This window comes from Tauraco erythrolophus, chromosome 6 (genome assembly GCF_009769465.1).
Source record: "Tauraco erythrolophus isolate bTauEry1 chromosome 6, bTauEry1.pri, whole genome shotgun sequence".
Classification (NCBI taxonomy): domain Eukaryota; kingdom Metazoa; phylum Chordata; class Aves; order Musophagiformes; family Musophagidae; genus Tauraco; species Tauraco erythrolophus.
The window spans coordinates 34100798-34121987 of record NC_141470.1 but is presented as its reverse complement, the minus strand read 5'-3'; the positions used below and the strand labels follow the sequence as shown (position 1 = coordinate 34121987).

General features: G+C 48.3%; 1 long non-coding RNA gene across 1 annotated transcript; it reads left to right on the top strand.

Annotated features, from left to right (window-relative positions):
• Positions 1 to 10902: 10902 nt before the first annotated feature.
• LOC147528598 (uncharacterized) lies at positions 10903 to 12771 on the top strand. The gene is made up of 3 exons (XR_015222201.1): positions 10903 to 11041; positions 11919 to 12100; positions 12574 to 12771. It is a non-coding gene; the product is annotated as an uncharacterized LOC147528598 (long non-coding RNA).
• The last annotated feature ends 8419 nt before the right edge of the window (positions 12772 to 21190 follow it).

Below are 21190 nucleotides of genomic sequence, written 5' to 3'. Positions count from 1 at the left end.
AGACTGGTTCAAAACTGGTAAAGACGGGCACTTCATACAAACGAAAATGAACCAGAAGAACTCTCATCTGCAAGTTACTGCTGAGGCCAACGTTTGAAAATATGATGCATACAGGGTATTTTATTTTTAATGAGAGTTATAGAATGCTTATGTTTCTGGCCATAAATCAATCCATCAATAGGAGGACTAGGAAAAGCTTCCTCCATAGACAAGCAGTTTCTCTAGCAAACTCTTATGGCCTTCATGTCTCTCTTCCTGATGCAATGTCTGACACTGTCTAGAAATTTATTCATTGCATAAAAGCATGAATTCTCCAAGCCTCATCAGCATACAAGATACTATTCCCTTCATAGCACTGAGGGAGAAGTTCAGTGTGGTGTGGTGTGGAGGTGGTGCTCACTGCAGCACAGCAGTGTTCCTTTCAGGACCTGAGGTGCTCCGCGTCATGATCAGTGCAGGCATCACCCAAGCTCTCCAAGCAAAGCCAAACAGGCAGCTTTTACTCACCCTGGACTGCAACCTGCCTTGTGCTTTCAGCACCAGGCTGCCCAGCATGACCTGCACATGGAGCTCTAGCAAGCAGGGAAACAGAAGCTGGGCGGCTGATGCTTGGGCAGGAGGGGAGACCACAGAGATGGCTGATGAAGATTGTTCCTCCAGCTGCTGCAGAGGTGACCTCTGCTCGTCCCCCTGCTGCTCCCTATCCCTTGGCTGTACAGGGGACGTGCTTCCCTGCATCTGCCACGCTGGGAATGGCACGTTGCCTGCCTCGTCCCCAGGTGCCATGTTCCCTGACCCCTCTGCAGGTTTTGCCTTCATTTAAGGCATTTATTACCTTCAAATCGACCCTGAGACACCCCTAGTTCCAATGTGGGACTTCTAGAAACATACAGAGCTGAGCATGCTAAACCAGAGCAAAGTGAATGTTGTTACCTTACATGTCTGCAGACGCAGCTGTGGGAGGCTTCGGTGAGATTACCTGCTGCTCCATCCCTTCCTGGCTAAGCTCAGTGAGTGATAGCACTCTTCAGTTCTTCTGCTTCAAGAAAATCTTTCCCCCTTGGCAAAATCTTGTCCTCTGCTTGCAGAACGTAAAGCCTGGGTCTAAAAGAGCCTTCTGGACAGGGAAGTTAATTGATAGCTGTGTTATAGGACCGCAGTCGACTTCTCTCTGCTGCAGGACTAGGGAAGGATTTTAACCAGGGAGGTCTGCTGCAGTATGGCTGAACTCTAAACCCTTTGCTGAAGGGTATTATAATACTGTAGTAACATGTCCATCGCTCCTATTCGTCTGGGAGCTCCGCAGGCTCAACCTCTCCAGCCTCATTGCTCTGGAAACGCCGCTGGCAGCAGGCAGGAATGTCAGAGCTGTTCTTCTCCACTTGCTCTCACTTTGATTTGGAACTTTGTTTTCCAGGCTGGCAGCCAGGACGGAAAGGCACTGACAACAGCTCTGAAGCCCAGCACGAACATCCTCCGTCGGGTGGGACGGAGCAGCGCTGGCAGCTTCTGGTGGCTCTGCGCGTCCATGCCCACAGCTTCTCCTACGCCCTTGTGAGCACCACGCTGCCATGCTTGGGAACAAGGGCCCTTCCCATAAATCACAGTTGGTGCTTTGAAATCTCTCTGTCACTGTGGTGGCAAAGAGTAGTGCCCAGCCTCATTGCTTGGGCCCTGGCTAAGCAAGCAGGAGGAGACAGCTGCAGTACTGCCCACGATTCATTTTTCCTTGGGCGTCTGCAAGATTTCCAGGGACAAGTAAGGGCTGCCCAAGTAGCACATGGCCAAGGCCCATAGGAATTAGGAGAAAAAGTAGGAGTGAAGCCCACAGCAATTCCTTCTCTCTTTCTTGCCCTTCAGGTTCTTTTCCCATACATCCCCAGACATCCTAAGGAAATGCTTGTTTTCTCTGTGTTAGTCATTTAGCTGTGCTCTCAATTTTGTCAGCAGATGTGAGAAAGGTCAAGTCAAACAATTAAGTGGTTATAAAGCGTCACTGCCCCAGCAGCGCTCAGACCGCCCTGGCAAGCTCAGTGGAGCTTGGGGTTTTAAAACAACAATACCGTAACACTCTCACCCTTTGTCTTTGCAGGGCTGTAGAAGAATGTTCAACTACCCCAATAATTAAAAAATGCCTGCTAGTTGTTTGCTCTTTGAATGTTCCTGGTAGTTGCCAGTAGTTAACACAGGAAACGTCGCAGGAATCAAGGGAGAGACTGGTCGAGAGGAGCAGAATAAATTAGGATCATTGTTTCACCCTGATTCAAGCTGGGGACGTACAGTTGCTTTTACACAGGCAATGGAGCTGGAGGTTGTGTTCAGACGTGGCCAAAGAGCTGCATCTCAGCTCTAAAGCCACTGCTCACTGCAGTGGGACTTGGGCGTGGATGGAGGAAGGAGCTGGTTCCCGTGCTGGGAGGCAGTGCCGACTGAGTGGTGCATGGGTATTCTGCTGGTCGCCTGCCATGGCTGCTGCTGGCCTGATGACCACGTCATCTACCTGGGTTCAAAGGAGGCTTTTGCCTCAGAGGAGCCGCCTGCTTGGCAAGCAATCCTCTAGTTCTATCCCTAGGCATAGCATACCTTTTCCTCCCTTTGGCTGCTTTCTGGGCTCAGTTCTTAAAATTTCGATGTCTAGATGTTCTTTAAATGGTCTTTCTTCCTCCTCACGGCCCAAATATGCTCAGCTTTCCCCGAGTGCAAAGATCTCTTTGCCTGTGCCCTTGCCCTGTGTAAGGCTGAGGAGCTCGGTGGAAAGTCCTGCATAGCTCATGCCACTTGAGGGCAGTGCTTGCATGCCCAGAGCCTCGTTGCTCTCAGAAGAGAAAAGACCTCATAAAACAAGTGTCTCACTGTAGGTGCCATCACTTACATCGTTTTTATTGTCAGATACTCTCAAATTCAGAGATATGGTCTAATAGAAAAGACATCACAGGATGCTTAACAAATGTGAGGCATTAAAGGAGATTTAAAAAAAAAACCATACAAGTTTGCAGACTTCCTGATGGAGCTCGAAATGAGCTGTGGTGTGGAGGGTTTTTTTTTTAATTATTTTTAAAGACATCAAGGAGTCAGTGCTTCATGCTTTCATGATGCAGCTTCATCAATTCACTGGATAAATCTGGAATGGCTCACATGGCCTTTTCACTGGTGGGGTGCTGAGGTCCAGTTCTTCAGTTTGCAGCTGGGATTGTAATTTCTTCTGTGTTTTTGAAGAATTTAACAAGAATTTAACTTGAGCTCAGCCCAGTTGTTACCCAAAGGCCATACTTCAGCAGACGTGCCCAATAAGAGCAGCGGTGACTTGATTTGTGCCAGCTTTCACACTATGTTGGCCCACAATCCGAGACATGACCTTGGCATCTGGCGCCCATGTTTTGCTCAGGTAAGGTTTTCTCACTGTACGATTATGTGCTTGTCTAATCAATTTGCTCATTCCTGTATGCTTTTGAGGCAACTCGCCTACCACAGCCCTGCCTACATGACGAGCACTGTGCTGGAGTAGCTGTCAGGGGAGGTTGAAGAGGGAGGGCTTCTGCGGGGACGATAATGACTTGTCATGACTTGTTCCAGCTGTGGCTCCCTCATGCCACAGTTTTGGTCCTATCGATGTTTTTTTCACTTCTGTCATCACTTGAGGATGTAGCCCCCTTCAATGGGATGCCCCTCCAATTAAAATATAGGTCTGGTCTGCCCTGTCATGGGAAAAGTTGTGTGTCTGGGGTGGTGGTTAGTTCTGCTTGTGTCTGAGCCTGCTGCGCCAGGGTCGAAAACGAGGACCAATTGAACGGGCTTGTCTTGAGAGGCAAACCACTCACCACCTGACATGGAGCAGTATGGGCATGAGCTGCCATGTAGCATTGGCCACAGTAGCTGCAGCCTGATGCCACGGTGATGGCCACACTCCTGTCTCCTTGCTCCCATGCCAGGTGCCATCCATGTTGGGGATTGATACCTGGCATGTCATGGACGAGAGACACATATGGAGCAAGACGGGTCGAGGGGGGATGGAGAGGTTACCCCAGCTCTGCATGATCCTGCTGGCTTCCTGCAGCGGGGCTGGAAGCCCCACCCACCATAATACCAGCAGCATGCTCTGGAGGCCTCTCACAGTCGCTGCTGGGATGTGTCGGAGGTGGGTAGTGGTGCAATCTGTGGTTCACTGCCCACCTGTGCCTGCTGTAGCATCCCAGCATGGATGGGGGCCCCATCCCAGCACCCCACAGCAGGGCAGCTGGGACCGTGCACCCCTGTCTTCCCGGTGGCAGCCATACCCTGTCCGCCACTGCCAGGCATTCGCTGGCTCCCTGCCCCGGCAGCACTGCTCTCTTAGCGGTCCAGAGTGCGGACAGGAGCCGAAGTTGTTTATATTTATTGAAATCCCATTTAGCATCCATCAGGCTTAAAAATCCCATGACTACGCTGTTATACAATTTTCTTTGATAGGAAAATAATTAATTTTGCAATTAAGCTGTGCCCAGAACAAATGATGTAAGAGAGCTCCGTATGGGCTAAATTAGTGCCTGCTGAGACACAGCGCCAGCATCTGTCTGGTTTAGCAACACTTATTTTAAACAGCCAGAGGAGGGGATGGTGTACCCTCCTGTGATTCCACTGACAGCTTTGTCTCAGCCAGAATCATAGAATGGTTAGGGTTGGAAGGGACCTCAAAGATCATCTAGTTCCAAACCTGGAGAGGACTCGGTAGTGCCAGCTGGACCGCGCTCCTGTTGGTCAGCAGTGAAAAACGACCTTACTCTGATGCCTCTTCTCCACTTTGGGGATGTTGTTTTAAATTTGACCTTGCTGGCCAAGTGGGCATCGTTTATGCCTCGAGCGGTGTGGGGAGCTCCAGAGGAAAGAAAGGTGCTCCCAAGAGTACGAGTGAGGCACTTCAGCCATTGAGACCGAAATTTCAGTAGGTAGCCTGTTCCTCCTAACTTCTAGAGCAAGGCTTTCCATGAGCACCGTGAAGTGCCAAAGTGCCTTGGCAGCAGGGGAGGGTCCTGCCCTGTCCTTTCAGTGGTGTTACTGCCCTATGGGGTTTTCAGTAACTCCAGACAGAGAGCTGCACTTCTGGAGAAGGGTGATTTTTACCGTTAGCAAGCATAGGTTGCTGTGGATTTCTGATTACAGTGACAGCTGCTTGGTTTTTTTCTAAGGAGCCCATAGCAGCCAGTGCAACATGGTGATATGTGGGAGAGGTTCTGTTTTCCCTTGATGGGGAGCAGTCTGCAGGTCTGGGGCAGAAACCTCCCTGCTGATGGGAGAGGGATGCTTGCATGGGTTGAGGAGAGCAGTAGGGACACCCCATGTTCCCAGATACAGACGGTGGTTCTGGCTTTGCCACCATGCCTACAGGAAGGGTGTCAGCGTGGTGCTGGAGCAGGTTCACCTTGAGGGTGGATGTTTTTGAGGGGAACTCCACTGAAGGAACTGTGTTCATGTCTGATGCTTATTTTTCTCCATGGGAAAAGAGATGTTGTTTATTGTCTATTGTAGTCACTTGTTAACTACATAATTAATGGATCTAGTTAATCTTGACTGTTTCATTTCCTTAGGGACCATATGTCAAAGACAGCTTCATAAAAATTTGACAGCTTAAGTTTCCTTGAAACTTTGGTAAAATGCTGTCAGCAGGCCAGCAGGACCTTCCTTAAGCCTGCATGTGATTCATATAGCCTTAACTATTGCTCTTAGCTTTACGGGAAAAACAAGCCTTTTCTCTTCTTTTTCTGGTCTGCCAGGGTGGTAACTATGCAGAAAATGACATGTTTTCTCTAGGTCAGTTAAGAAGCCTCTTTGGCACAAGCTTGGGAGATCTGATCTGTGCAGCAGAAGGTTCCTTAGTCCCTTGCTTATCTTCCAGCTGTGGATGCCACACAGCTGTGAAGTGCAATTGCACCTTGAGTTGAGGTGAGCGTACTTCGTTTGCATCAAAGGTTATATTTTAAATAACTTCATTGGGTAGATTGTGCTTGAGTTCTACCTCCATAGCTTTAAACTGTTCCATCAGTGACATGAAGTGGCTCTTCTTCCTACATGATAAATATCAAGATTTAATAAAGGAGATGACTAGGAAAGTGGGAAGAAAGAAATAAGGTGATCAGGAATAGCCAAGGATTACTGAAAAAGTCCAAGACCCTTATGCAAACCCCCAGGGAGAGCTAGGAGAAACCCCAAGGGAGAACTAGGAGGTCTATGAAAAGGCAGGCTCATCACCCAGCCTTTCCCATTGTGTTGCTCCCCAAGCTCCCATGTGAAGGTCAGCCAAATTGTCTTGATAAGAGAGAGAAATTTCCATGTCAAGGAGACGGCCTGGAAACTATTACCAGGGTTTAACTGTAGAAATAAGCCCCTCGGTGGCTGTGGGAGGCTTCTGCAGTGGGCACAGAGTAGCAGTGCCACAGAGCTGGTCGACTCGGTGCCTGCACACAAGGGCTCAGGGGCAGAGCTGGGGGTTCCCTTGGAGGAGAGCATCCCATGCTCCTTGGTGCCTTTGCAGATGTCAGTGGGATTCCAGCAAAGCCTAGGTCCTGACATGGCTCTGGTGACTATCCTTGAGCTGCTGAGACAACGCTCCAGCCAGCAACCAAGCAGCTTTAGCCTCCTGGAAACTTTAGAATCATAGAATGGTTAGGGTTGGAAGGGACCTCAAAGATCTAGTTCCAACCCCCCTGCCATGGGCAGGGAAACCCTCCACTACACCAGGTTGCCCAAAGCCTCATCCAACCAGGCATTGAACACTTCCAGCGATGGGGCATCTACAACTTCTCTGGGCAACCTGTTCCACTGCCTCACCACCCTCTGAGTGAAAAATTTCTTCCTTATATCTAAGCTAAATCTGCCCTCTTTCAATTTAAAGCCATTTCCCCTTGTCCTATCACTACACGCCCTTGTAAAAAGTCCCTCCCCAGCTTTCCTGTAGGCCCCTTTTAAGTACTGGAAAGCTGCAATAAGATCACCCCGGAGCCTTCTCTTCTCTAGGCTGAACAGCCCCAACTCTCTCACCCTGTCTTCATAGCATAGATGTTCCAGCCCTCTGATCATCCTCGTGGCCCTCCTCTGGACCTGCTCCAGCAGCTCCACATCCTTCTTGTGCTGGGGACTCCAGAGCTGAACGCAGTATTCCAGATGGGGTCTCACGAGAGCTGAGTAGAGGAACACCACTTGTCACTGGCCTCCACTTGGACATTGAACTGTTGACCACAACTCTTTGAGTGTGACCATCCAGCCAATTCCTTATCCACCAAGTGGTCCATCCATCAAAACCATGGCTGTCCAGTTTAGAGATAAAGTTGTGTGGGACAGTATCAAATGCTTTGGGTAAGTCCAGGTAGACGATGTCAGTTGCTCCTCCCCTATTCATCAATGCTGTAACCTCATCATAGAAGGCCACCAAATTAGTCAATTTGGTGGCCTTCTATGATTAATTAGTCAATTAATCCTCACTTGCAAATTAATTTGGGTAAATTATCTGTCAACATGCTGACCTCCATATCCCCTTGTCCTTCAACTCTGTTGTGATGCCCTCAGCCACCCTCCTTCCCAGCATGAGGAGGAAAAATCTCTCTTCTGGAAAACAAAACAAAACATAATTTAAGTAATGCAGCCCAAAACAGAGCTGTGTTTAAGTGCACACCTGACTTTGCGGGACCAAGCTGACACTTCGGAGTTACAGGGCTAATGAGGAGGAAAACTGCTGCCACTGTGGAGTCCACAGCTTTGCCTGGTTCTTGTCTGCTCCTTCAGCATCCTTGCATCACTGACTGTGGTGTCTGGAAATGACCTTGTCCTTCTCCTCTCTCCCTCTTGTGGTTACTCACGGACTTTGCAGGAAAGCTATAGACTGTGCGTGGTAGAAGATCAGATTTCCCTCTCCCCCACAGGTGTGTTAGGAGCTTCGAGAAGAGGACATGTTAGCTTGCTTAGCAGCAAAGAGCTCCCTGAGAGGCAGAAATGGCTGCAGCAGCCACACGACACCCGTTCATGAGGCTCAGGACCAAGAAAGCCATTGAGTGGATGGTGGAGGTTGGTCCAGGACTTGCAGCTTGCCTTGTCACCGTCTCTTGTGTGGGGAAAACAGTAGGGAAAGCTCCTGAATCTGAGCCATTGGCTTTTCTGAATGGTGCAGATGGGCCATGAAAAGCTCAAGAGGAGTATTGAAAAAACTTTGCTTATTTGTGCCCTTCACCATCAGCCTTCACCTTTTGCAGCTCCTTATGCCCACAGGTTCATTCTGATGGCAACCAAAGGAAGCCATTATCTCTACAAGAGAATGTTTCAGCAAGTGTTAAGGTAAATAAAGCTGACAGGATCAATGCAAAAGAGTGTCACGTTCTTTTACAGGCAGCAATCGATAATCAGGCTGTTACAAGACAGATCCTTTCAAGAGGCAGGATCTGGTACAGAGATAGTGAGTCCGTACTCAGATCAGCCTTTAATCTTGGAGGACCGCTAAGCTCTTTACAGGCTGATACATTTATCACAGTTGATCTTCGCCTTAACACAGGTATCCCTGTGAAGACATATGGCAATTCTTTCAGCACCTTCAGAGATGAAGACAGTTGGACAGTCCCCATCTACCCCTTTTAGGTAGTAAGTTTCTGTAAGGATCAGGCTAAAGATGGAAGGTCAGGTCTAGGTTTGACCTTGGATAATGTTTCCCAACCTTCCCTGCTCTGCGAACAGCAGCAACCCAGTGTACAACATGCTTTTGGACACTATGTGCTCCTCTGGTCCACTTAGCCTGGGACAGCAGCCTCAGTTTTAACTTTTCTGCAGCCCTTGGCTGCAAGCAACATTGTTCTCGGAGGCAAAATGTCCCTGAAGACCTGCTCTTCATGCTGGCAAATAAAGTACTTAAACAATGTGATGTTTGTTTAAAACAGGAGAATATCTTCTAAAAGTATTTTTGCACATCACTGGAGAAAAATGGTAGGAGACGCGTATACTGCAGGGTGCTCATTCTTGAGACCTCCAGTATTTCCTATTCTCTTCATTTTACCGTAATTCTTTTGATCTTTGCTGTTTGCCCCAAAGCTGTGGGCATTAGGTGAGCTTCTCAACTTTATTTTATAATAAAAATTGTAGAAGTTTGTAGCCCTCAGGGATTTGGAGAAAAGTTTGAAAATGTGATCATAAAGTTCAATAAACCAGAGTGCAATTAGGAGAAGCTCAACATTTATAATTTTCTTTAAAAACCAGAGCAAAATCCCTTGTGATTTTTTTTTTTTAAGCCATGATTCTCTGGAGCCTGACACATAATTTTTGAGTATGTGGGGTTGGCAGTGCTGGAAAGGATGCTTTTCTCTGCCCAGATCATGTTCTTTCTACCTACAATTTTATTTACCAGCTACTTTAACTGTTTCTGCACCTCTTCCTTGGCTGGCCTTTCCTGCAACTGGGGAACCCTCTCCATCTCTGGGGGCCTGGGAAGGGTTGCCAGGGGTGGATTATCTCCAGCCTGCAAAACTTGCTGGAGGGATGTGATCTCCCCCAAGGGCTCATGATGGGAAGGAGCTCTTTCCTTCGGGGGCTTGTTTGCATGGCAGGGTGGCTCCTGTGAGCGGGGGACCCCCAGCGTGACCCTGCTCTCAGCAGGGCACAGAAAGGCACGGCGCCTTCCCAAAAATCCCACGGGGATGCGGCGACAACGCCGATCTCTTCCCTCTGCTTCTCCCATCCCGAGCCATCCTCCCTCAGGCGCTGCTGGTTTATATTTTTAGAAGGCACAGTTTATGTTTTTCAGCGCTAGCTTTGCATGTCAGCAGACGCTGCACAATGAACTCTCAGGGGCCCGTTTATTTTCCAAGCAAGGGTCGTACCCTGTGACAGTGTTTTCTGCCATGTCGTCAAGAGCACCCTTTGCTCTCGCTGCTTCAAAATGGCAGCCTATTGTTTGGTGTCCCAAGCCCTGCTTGAAGCCAGGTCCCCCCAGACCCATTTTAATAGCTCCTCTCTGTGATCTGTTTATCCCCCAGTGCTTTCAGGGGGATTGGGAAAGGGATTGAAAAATTTCCTATTTTAGGGACCGATGCGGCAACATGCTGCAAGCAGCCCCTTTCTCTGCCTCTCTCACAGCTTTTCGGAGTAGTCCTAGTTTAATCCAGCGCGAGTTCCTTGCAGAACTGGAGGGTTTGGGGGCTGGCCATGCTCACTACACCAAGCTCTTTGTTGCGCAGACACATCCTTTGCAGAATGACGCCTGCAATAGGGAAGTTATGCTTTAGCCTGCTCAATCAAAGATAGTTTTGAATTATAAAAAATAAAATATCAGCCATCTGGATAGAGGAGGGCAACGATGAGCAGGGCTTTGTTCTGTAGCCATAGGATGACTGGAGGAACCATTTAGTACCTTTTGTCAGAGAAGATGGCAAGAGCAGTAGAAAAGTTCAAAGGCTACAGCCTGGCTGGGCAAAGCCAGGATCTCCTCCCTCGCTGGCTGGACTTGGGGACTCTGACAACTCTCCTTAGAAATGGCTTTGCTCCACCTCCCATGGGCCCCACTGCGCGCACCTATATTAACATCGTGTACCCATCATTTCCCACAAAAACAGTTTATTACAGGGAACTTGTTTCTTCACCCTTATTGTAAGCACCTGTGAGTCATGTGGCCACCATGGAACACCCTTGGCTAACCTGTACCATCTCCAACTAAGCCTTCAGGGCTTTGAATGTTTTCACATTTCCCTAGCTGGGCTGAGAGCCCTTCCAAACCGTCAGCCTGACGCCACCCATGCTGATTTATGTTCTCTGAGAAATGCAATTGTAACTATTCCCATTAACAGAGCCCTCAAAACCGTAAATGGCTCCAAAGTTGTGAAGAATGCCCCAGTCTGAAACTGCAATGCCTCTGGCTCCCTAAAAATTGCCCATTATATTTTCCTGAATTTGGTTGTAGCCAATGCTTCAGCTAGAATAGTATTTTTACTTCCAGCACGTGCACGTGTGCAAGGCACGCTATCTGCTTACCCGGATGTGGTGCCCACACTTCCAGACTCTACCAGGACTCCTTCCTCCCACTAAGGCTTCTCCTTTGGTAAGTGCCTCTTTTGGTTTGTCCTGTTCCTTTCTATATTTGCTCATCCACTTTGAAAATAAGCTCTCCAGAGCCCAGGATATTATTGGTGTTTATGTGGGGCTTGTTCAGGGTTTTACTAGCAAAGAGGGCACGATTCTTGCATGGTTCTTAGGATAAGGCACTTTATTTCAGACATAAGCAAACCCTAGCTTGCACTTCGCATGTGCGAGCCACTGTGCAGCACCGCATTCACCCACGGAGGTATATAAAGGGTAATGATAATGTTGCCCAGAAGGCCAACACATCAAAGGCCAAGGAGCAGTTAAAATGTATTACGAGCTGTTGGCAGTGATTGTGGGGGGTATTCATCTACTGCCTCTTTGGATGGCCTGAGTAAATGAAAACCCTCTGGATTAATTGGTACACCAAAGAGATCTGGAGGAAAATGGAGGCTGATGGAAAACGACAAACAAGGGAAAATACAGATAGCTGGGTGTGTTGACCTGCGGCGAGGCACTGCTGATTAACTTGCGGCTCCCTACTGTGCCCTGGGAAGCCGAGCAGATCTGGGGGTACCCCACCAGCAGCTCATCCCACGCTTTGGTGGGAGTGGGCTGAGCCCCACGGGCAGCATCTGCAGCGCTACTACTCCAGCACAGCCGAGCGGGTAGTTAGAGGTGAGACTTACCAGGTGTCTTGTGACACCTGGGCACCATGGGACAAGAATTTAATTATTTTTAATGATGTGGGGGCTGGGGATGGAGGGGAGGCCGTGTGGTGTCACACAGCAACTGGAGCTGGGAACTTCAAGATCGATTTGCACAGAGACCACTGGCTGAATCGGATGATGACCAGCAGAGGGAATACTGAATGATGTGATCTCATTCTTTACTAGGATACCCATATTCCAACTGCTATTAGGTGTTTTACTACTAATGCTTCAATTGTACACGAATGGCATCTAACCTAAGCATTACAGTGACAGCGGTACAAACACAACTTACACGAGCTCATTCACATGCTAATTGACCTGCTGGAGCAGGACCACCACCTCTCAACACAGCATGGCCACACCAGGTGAGTCCTGCCCTCACAGACCACCTGACTGGTGACTGGGGCAGGGTAACTGTGCTGATTACAGTGGGGAACTGGCGCTGCCCTGGGGGTCTTTCATCTGTCCACACTGGGCTGCAAGTGCAGAGGGTCCTCGTCTTCTCTCTGAGTAGCAACTGGGTTCACCAATGGGTTTCCAAAAGAGTTTACCCAAAGCCAGTCTGCCATGACTTGTGCTTATATGGGTGACGTCTCATCTGGGCATCACCTGGGTCGTCCTGCTTCCTTAGTCCTCTTGCCACGTCTTACCTAGTCATCGCTGTCTCTGGTAGATTGCACTTTTCTACTGCCAGTCTTAACGAGACACCTCACTGTCTGGGTAGTTTCCTATGGGTGGTTTCCTGTTCTGTTAGGCCAGTTCCCCTGCAGCTCAACAGTTTCCTTCGTTCCTGTACTCACCACCTTAACTCCACGCTTTGCATATTTGTCTCTTGCAGACTTGAGGAATCCTTGTTGTAGGAAGAAAAACAGAAGAGGGTGTGCTTCTGGTCACCCAGTGATTTACAAGCTTCCTTTCTCCTCACATTGTCTGTTCAGTGCGTGGAAGAGGAGAAGGAAGAGGCGGCTCAGACTGGCAGGTTCTCCCAAGCACCGCATGTCCTTCTCCTGGCAGCTGTGTGGGTGGGACAGGGATAGCAGGTAAAACAACACGGGATGTTTTACCGCAAATTCCAGAGAGGCCTTTCTCTATCCTTTCCCTGAGTATACTTAGGAGAAAATTATGTGAGTAAAGAGTGAGCAGAAAGACAGAGAAGTGAAGGGCAATGCTGCATGCAGTGGTACCTGCTCAGGTAGGATCGCTCCTCTCCCCGAAAGCTTGACTCCTGCCGAGCCAAGTCTGACAGGCTCCCGTCGTGTCTCCCACCTTGCTGTCACAGATGATTTAAAGCACGGCTCAGCTCTGCAGCCTCCATCACTACCCATCCTGCTGTCCTTCTGCTGGCAATCTCCTTCCTTCCGCGGGTGCCACAGGAAAAGCCTTGTTTCCTGCTTGTGCCAGGGAGCATGGCAGCAGGGTGGGAGAAGCAGCCATCTTCCACACTTCTTTCCTGTAGTGAGGGTATATGAATGAGCATCACCAACTTATTTCTGACATGTTCCTGAAAAATTCTGTGCTCCTCTCATAAAGCCAAGACATATGTAAAGAATCTGTTTTCAGTCTTAAAGCTAAAGACAAGCATCAATTTTAAAATGTATTTTTAAAGTGAATTGCAATGTAATTTATTATCTTAAGCTGAAGTTTTTAACGTGCTTTCATCCTTGGAAAAAAGAGACCATTTCGGTTTTGGGGACCAATAACGAAGTGTTTTCTAAAGGTGACTGAGCATAGCACAAAAAGTCCTAAATATATTTATTAGCTTATTAAACTTAATAAATTGGATCTGGTTGCTAATATTACCTATGCCTTTGCAAGTGAAAAGCATTCTCGGTTAGCTAGACAGTTTCTCACCAAAGAACAAAACTGCAACATTAAAACATATGCAGCTTACTAAATAATCATGTTATTTGTCAGACAAGCAGAAGAATCATCACTGAAGTGCTCTCAAAGTGCCAAATTGACATAATTAGGATCCATTTGATTAGATGTGTGCCCATAGTAACAGACACACTTACAATCAACGTATTAGTACAGACTTGAAGTAATCTTCAAGGGGGATGATGGCAACAGAGCACAACTGAAGCTTCACTGAGGAGACTTTTGGCACATACCTACTTGCCATTTCCTCTGTTTCTGCGCTTATTCTTTATTTTATCTTACTTTATTCTTATTACTTTTTATCTTATCTTTATTCTTAAAACAATGCATGCCTCGGTTCTCAAAGGTGATATATGGCTTCCATGAAATGTCGTTACACTTTTATCCCTAAAAGGAAGATTTCTTGATCATCTGCATCACAGTTTAAAGCCTAAAACCTTCCTATATTTAGGGATGCATCCCGGCAATTGGCCAGGCTGCTGCAAGCTGTTCCTAGGAGGTGGGAATGATCATCACCTGGAAGTCAGCCCATCTCAGATCCACTCTCCTCTTGCAGCCCAGAACAGCTCCGTGATGGATAAGGCCTTCCGGACGTTCTTCTAGGCTTTTGCAGGAGCCTCATGAAGACACTGCAAGATCTCAGCGAGAGGACTGTTTTTGCACTAGATCCAAGCCTCTGAGAGAGCCTGCAAGCGCTGAGCTACTGCCAACCCACAGGGAATGAGTCTGGAGGGCTCTGTTTGGGTAGCAGTGGAACCCAAGAGAGTTTGTTTTGCCGTAGATGCAATATGAATTGTTCCTGCAGTTTATTTTTACATGCTTAGAGGGTGAATGAGTTTGGAAAAGTCAGAGAGAATCAGAGAATTAGCAGAATGAATTATTAGGGATTATTTATACAAAATGAGAGAAATACATCTCCTGGTGCAACAGTGTATGACCAGGATTGATGAGAGTTGCTGCTTTTGCAGTAATGTTTGCTGGGAAACATTTAAGATTTTCCCCCAGTAAGGAAGAGACCACAATACGGAAAAGTTCTCCCAGACAAAAGCACCAGGGAAAGACTGGTCTATAGCAGGGAAACCTAAGCAATGGATGCTGAGAGTCTGGGAGAAGAGGAGTGTGGAGCCCCAGTCCTGGCCAGTTTGGTCCAGAAGGCTAAGGTAGATATGACTAGTCTGGCCACGTCAGCTATCCCACCAGTGCAAGACAGCCCTGGCGTACCCACGTGGGGACACATCACCCCTTGGCATTGATGGACCCTGTCTGTGGTATATGATGAAGAGGAAATGAACGCTGAAAGACTGTTCAAAATAAATGCAGAAAGATGATTTAGGATGTCTTTTAGCTTTTGGGAAAAAAGAAGACTATCCCAAGTGTATGGCATACACAGAACAGCTAAAATGCTTTGGCAGGGCTTAGCACAGGGGAAGACTTTATTCCCTGGTTTGGCTGTTATCTGGCAGAGAGGGGGAAGCACTTTCTCCAAGGGGCTGGTGACACAGGCAGTCATGTTGGCATCCTTCAGCTGGAGGGCAAGAACGCTGTAAGTCGTGTTCACACAAAGTCATCAAAGTGTTACTAGATGCAGAGTTAGGATTACTCCTACTGAGGCAAAAATAGACCTGTGAATCCATCTTGGGCATGCAGTATTCTTAACCATGCTCGGGGGACAGGATCCATAATCCTCAGCAATATAAATTAAGATCACCGGTCGAATTGTTCTAAAGTTGTGAAATTCCCACACCCCTCCCTCTTTCAATAAGCACTGTTTTTAGCATTGCTCCCCAAAGCAGGACATTATTCAAACCAGTTCCTCGCCATTCCCATCAGCACCAAACTACTAGGTCTGAAACTATGGGGTCAGACCAAACCCCATATCTGCCCTGGCTGACAGCGAGAGGACTCACAAGGGAACTGGGTTGTGTGTGAACCCTGCAGTGTTGTGTGTGAACCCTGCAGTGACGGTAGCAATGGCTATGCCAGACCTAAATGCCTTTTTTTTAGGATACCTTGTGGACAGCCACCGCTTGTGTCGGACAGCCACCGCTTGTGTCTGACAGCACGCTTGTACCGGGTATGCCCAGGCACCTGGGACCTCCTGCAGACTGAAGAGCCTCCTCTGGTCATGGGGGCAGCTATATGGGTGGTGAAACCAGTCCGGAGGACTGAGAGAGAGAAGCCTGGGGGTGCCACCGAAAGGCGCAGTGGATGTACCCTGCACACATGTGAGAGTGAGGGTGCTCACACACACATGCGTGTATAGACAATGTTGGTCTCTCCTGTGATAAATGGCTCTAAGTTAGAGCTATGTGAAATTTTGAATTTCGGCTTCTGTTTTCCAGAACAGAACAAACTGGGGCAAAGAAATAGGAAAAAATTGTTTCCTGGAATTAAAACAGTTATGTTCAGAAATGTCTCCGTGTTCTGTTTTGACATTTTTTGGATCAAAGTGAAGCATTTTGACATTGCTGAGGTAGGAATGTTTTGTTTCAATTTGTTGAACTGACATGAAACGTTTCCTTGCAAGTCTGCTTGACATTAAAGTAGGCAGCGCCTTTCCTTGGGTTTGGGTCCCATTCTCTCCTCTGGGCTGTGCTCCCTGGGAGCTCTGCCCAGCCTCCCATAAAGCTTGGGCAAGGTCCACGTTGTTCTCAGTAAATGCAGCTCAGACGCAGCCCCACGCACAGGAAAGAAGAGAGGCCTTTTGGGGAAAGTTCATTTCGATGCTGAGCTCGACTAAAGTGAAAAATTTGGGGGCAGTTGAAGCAAAGCGCTCAGTTCCGGTTCACGTCCAACGAAACACCATTTCTTGTCAGCAGCAACCCTGTCTTCCCGCAGGCACTTTTTGTGTTGCAGAAGCTGTTTTCTGGTCAAAAAAGGAGGAGATCTCCCAGTGAGTGCCTGCATAGGTGTTGACATGATCTACACCAATAAGCTTCCTGCGGGCTGCAGGCTGCTCCTCTGGACTCAGCGGTGAAGCTATCCTTTGGTGTGGGTTGAGCAGACTCTCCAACAAGGTAAAGAACCCTGCTCGCCTGCTCAGGGGCTGGCTGAAGCTGAGGCAAAGTCTGGCTGGGCTGTCCCCAAGGGGGGCGAGGGGCCTGTGATGGGAGCAGGAGTTTCGCTTAGGACAGGGGCAGACCCTGCTCTTTTTATAGAAGTGGCTGTCTGGCCTTCCTGGGATTTCTGAATAATTTTACCCAAGAGCCGATGCAAACTCGTTTTCTTTCATTCTCAACAGCTCTCAATAGAACCGGGCAGATCCCACTACTTACTGGTGGGGGATAATTGAACCCTTCTCCCCCCTCCCTTTCCTGGGCAACAGCTTCAAAAGGTCTCTGATTTTGCTCACCAATCAAGCAATCTCATTTGCAAAACAACTGCAAGGGCCCTGCGAAAGCAGAGGGCCCGGTCCTTTGTTAAATAGTCCCTTTTGGTGAAACAAAGGAACTATAAAGGTGATGGAGCTGCAGCCTGGACAGCCACCACGTTCCCTGGGCTGGGCAGGCTGGCCTCCTCCTCCCCTCTGTGCTGTAATTTCAGACTCTGAGTCTAAGGATCATGCAGAACTTGAGCTCAAGGAGAACAAGGTGCATCGCAACTATTCTTAGCTCCAAAAATTATTCCTGGCTTAGCTTTGAAATCTGAACCAGGGTTAACTTCTCTCCCCCTTCCCCCAGTCTGTTTCCTCTCCTCTTTCATGTACCTATTTGCATAGACTGTCATCGTAAGAATCTCCATTAAAATTGAAAGCCTCCTTCCTGCATGTCACCTCTCGCAGCCCCCCTTCCGCTTGCCCTGCGTGACTTTTGGAAGGCTGAAGAGCAAAGGTCCCGTGCTAGCATCGCCTCCCTGAGCCCCGCATTCCCCCCCCCCCCCCGCCCTCAGTCTTACTCCTCCGTTGCTATAGGAACGTCCATCAACTTGGGAGCAGCAGAGAAAAAGAGCAGAGAATTATCTTAATTATTTAATGATTGATTAATACATGTTTATAGAGCACTTCAAAACCATGCATCCATCTGTAAATTGTTTGTTAACTGGGCAAGCAGCATAATTTGCTGAACATCCTCTGCTCTCATTGGTTTCAGCGGAAGGAAAGGGAGCTTGCAGGACTTGTGGTAATTATATTAATGAGTACTAGTGGTTCTGCTTGAGGAAAATAATTTAAATATGAGCCTTCCCTTTGAGTTTTTGTAGGCAGGGCTGCTCCCAACACCTGCCACCAAGGTTGCTTGAATGCCTCCATTATAAAGACCTGTGTTCGGCTGTTTTTTGGCAGGATTTACCCACCTGGAAAGAAAGATCAGCCTTGCTTCTCATGGAGGCTTGATAAAGCGACGAGGCCTAGGAGAGTGCTTGCAGCTGGTGGTGCAGCACAGCTGGCTGGTACAGGGAGGTGTCTGGCTCAGCTGCTCCTCTCCTACTGAGTGATAGTGTTTTTAATGGGAGGCTATTGATAAAATTTGTGTGCTCTGTGCCTACAGTGTCAGGCTGGAAGGACTGTACAAGCAGGCTGTGTTGGCTGGATGAGGAGGTAAGGAAGCAGGAGCATGGTGCTGGTGCCGTGCTTGTTGCCTTCCTTCCACATCTGCTGCCCATGCTGGTTGTGAATACTGATGTCTGACCCAGGCCACCTGTGGAAGCTGGCCTGCCTCTGCTCCCCTCAGCACCCAGGACCTTCTTCAGATGCTGTAAACTGTGAGTGAGCAAAACCAGCCAGCACTCAGGGTGCAGCACCCTTTCCCTGCTGCCTGGCCTCCTGCTGGCTTCCTCGCTCAGCAAGGAGACTTGTGGTCTGAACAGCTTTGGTGTGAGCTGCCATGCACCTCGGAGACCCATAGGGTTGATATAACCTCGGTGTCAAGCCTGACTGTCCTTGGAGGTGCAGGCGGTGAGAGGGGCTGATGAAGTAGGATAGAGGCAGCTGCCAAAAGCTGGTGTTCTCTGTCTGGCTAAGGTGGGCTCTTTCCCTGAATAAGGCCTGCAGGACCATGGCTGCTGTGATGGAAGATGATCGGGAAGGTATTAATTATAGCTAGTGCATGTAGAGGGGCTGCTTTCTCCGGGTACTGCTCTGTACAAAGCACCAAAGACTTGTGATGCAATGGGATGGGTGTTGATCAGGTGTGTGTTGTGCACAGCTCCCTGGTTTTCAGTGGAAGTACAGAATGAATAAGGAGACTTTTCAAACAAAACAGATTTACCCTGGGTTCACATTGGTATTTAGGAGGTATTAAAACCTTACTGATTTCAAGGAGTCCCAGGCTTCTCAGTCCCTGTGAATCCATGTGCTGTAGAGCAGTCATCCCATAAAGACGCCTTCACATGTGGCAGCCACCTTCCTGGTTCATTTAGGGGGCTGAATCATGGATTGCTGCAGAAAAGTCCATGATCCAGCTGAAGAAAGCGGTAGCAGGATTAGGTCGTTATTCCGTAGTGGTTCAGCACTAGAGGGGGATGTAGCATGTGCTTTCCAGCACATTTCGTATATGCATGCAACAATATCTTACAGCAGTATTTATGAGGAGACTGTTTTTATAATTGCGGACATGAAGATTTTTCTCTTGCAGGGGCAATTTTCTTGCATAGGATAAAAAATCAGAGAGGCTGCTATTTTCCAAGCCTTAAAAGCCTGTGCTTGTAGCCACAAATTTTATTGCATTTAATGTGTCTTGAATATTGGGGCCTCAGAACTTAAGGCGATTCTCAGGTCTTCTTTTTCGTCTGACATGAGCAAACAGAGGCTGCTTCTTAGCTTGGCCCTAGCTCTAGTCCAGGCTGCTGGCTGGAAGGGTCTGAGCCCTGCCCTTCTTGCCATGGAGACAGTGTGCTGTGCCGGAGGGCTACAGCCCCATTGTGGTAGAGAGTCCTGCGAGTGGCTGAAAGAAGGTGCAATGCCAAAGCCACCCACCTCGGCGGGTTGCATGTTTCTGTTCTGAGCAAAAATGGATCTTTGCTTTCACAGGCATCCCAGTGCATCAGCAGAATACTTTGCAAAAAAAAAAAAAAAAAAAAAAATGCTGCTGCCTCATGGAAGTTTTGAAAAAAGCTGGTTGAAGTCCTATCCTCTTCTCTTTTTGTCCTCCTCCTCATCTCCAGTGAGCCCTTCTCATTCCACATTTTATTCCACAGTGCAGCAGTGTGTCAGTGCAGAGAGGTGACTTAATAACCCATTAGCCCAGGGAATTTCTCCTGGTGTGTTTGGATCTAGTATCTTGGGAGGAGAGCAGTCTGCCTTGGTGTATGCCACGTATACGTGCAAACACAGCTGTAGCAGAAGATGGAAATGCCATTTGCCGAAGAAAACCTGTATTCAGGCCAGAGGGTACGGACTCTTATAAAACTGAATTTTGCTGGTTTACTCTGTCTATGGGAGACCTTCATGTGCAGCCCCGTGCCCTCCTCTCCTCCGCGTTCCCTGGATGTTGTGTGGAGCTGCGGTTCCCACCTCGCGTTGAGGGCAACGTCAGCTAGCCAGAAAAGATGTCCCCATTCACATTTCCTCATAGAAACTTTTCTTCCCCTACTTTTAGTGCCTGTAATTACCTCTTTACTCCAGTGCCAGCAATCTTCCATCAGGCATCGTTATTAATGGAGAGAAAAGAGAAGGGGAGGGAGGGAGAGGGAGAGAGAGCCACAAAACTTAATTTAATCGCAGCACCCCATGCTCAATTTAACAGACACAACAGCTCAGAATGGGGTCCCTGTGCAACGGGAGGGCAGGCAGTGGAGCGTCCCTGGAAAGAATTAATTGTGGATGACAATGTGTAAACAGTGCAGATGAATAGGGCACGCAGGTGTGAGGCACCGGGGCCATCCCAGGGACTTTTTCACACGAATTTCAGCTCCTTCACTGCTGACCTGCTCCCGAAAACGTGATTAGTGTCGGCGTTGGGAAACCATTCAGGGTGTCAGGATTTGGCACATATTAACTAGCCCTGGGGGAGAGGGGAGGGAGCCCATGGGGACTGTGAAAGGAGGAAGTCTGGCGGACAAGGGGATTGTTAAAGGGCCAGAAAATCCTCATTGCTCTGAGGTGCCCTCACTGCTTGGAGGAAAATGGAAGGGAGCCAAAGCAGAATAGCACTCCGAGGCATCCTAACCCAGCTACGTGGAAAACAAGGCATTGCATCGTGGAATCCTTTTCTCTGGCTGTCCATCATAAATATTGATGATGTTTATGTTACTGACTTTTTCGTGGCTGTGGCTTTCATGGTTCTAGACACTGCAGCACGAGAGATAAACACTCAAAACAAACGGGAAAATTAATGACACAGCAGCACCAAGAACAGGAAGTATCTCCTGGGTAACATATGGATGTTATTCAGCATGCAAAAATCCCCCTTCATCAATATATACTCTATATGTAAGGTGATACATACAGACAGGGGGCTGTATAACGGGCCAATTTACCAAGCACGAGGCTAGATGCACTTAAACTATGTTCCCCCTACCAGCCTGGCCCTCTGCATCCAAACGGAGGATTTGAGTCCAGAGAGCAGATGAGGTTACTGATCTTTTTTTCCTGCTTGGGAAAATGATGCAAGGGGAAGGACAGAACTTGATGACGACTACTG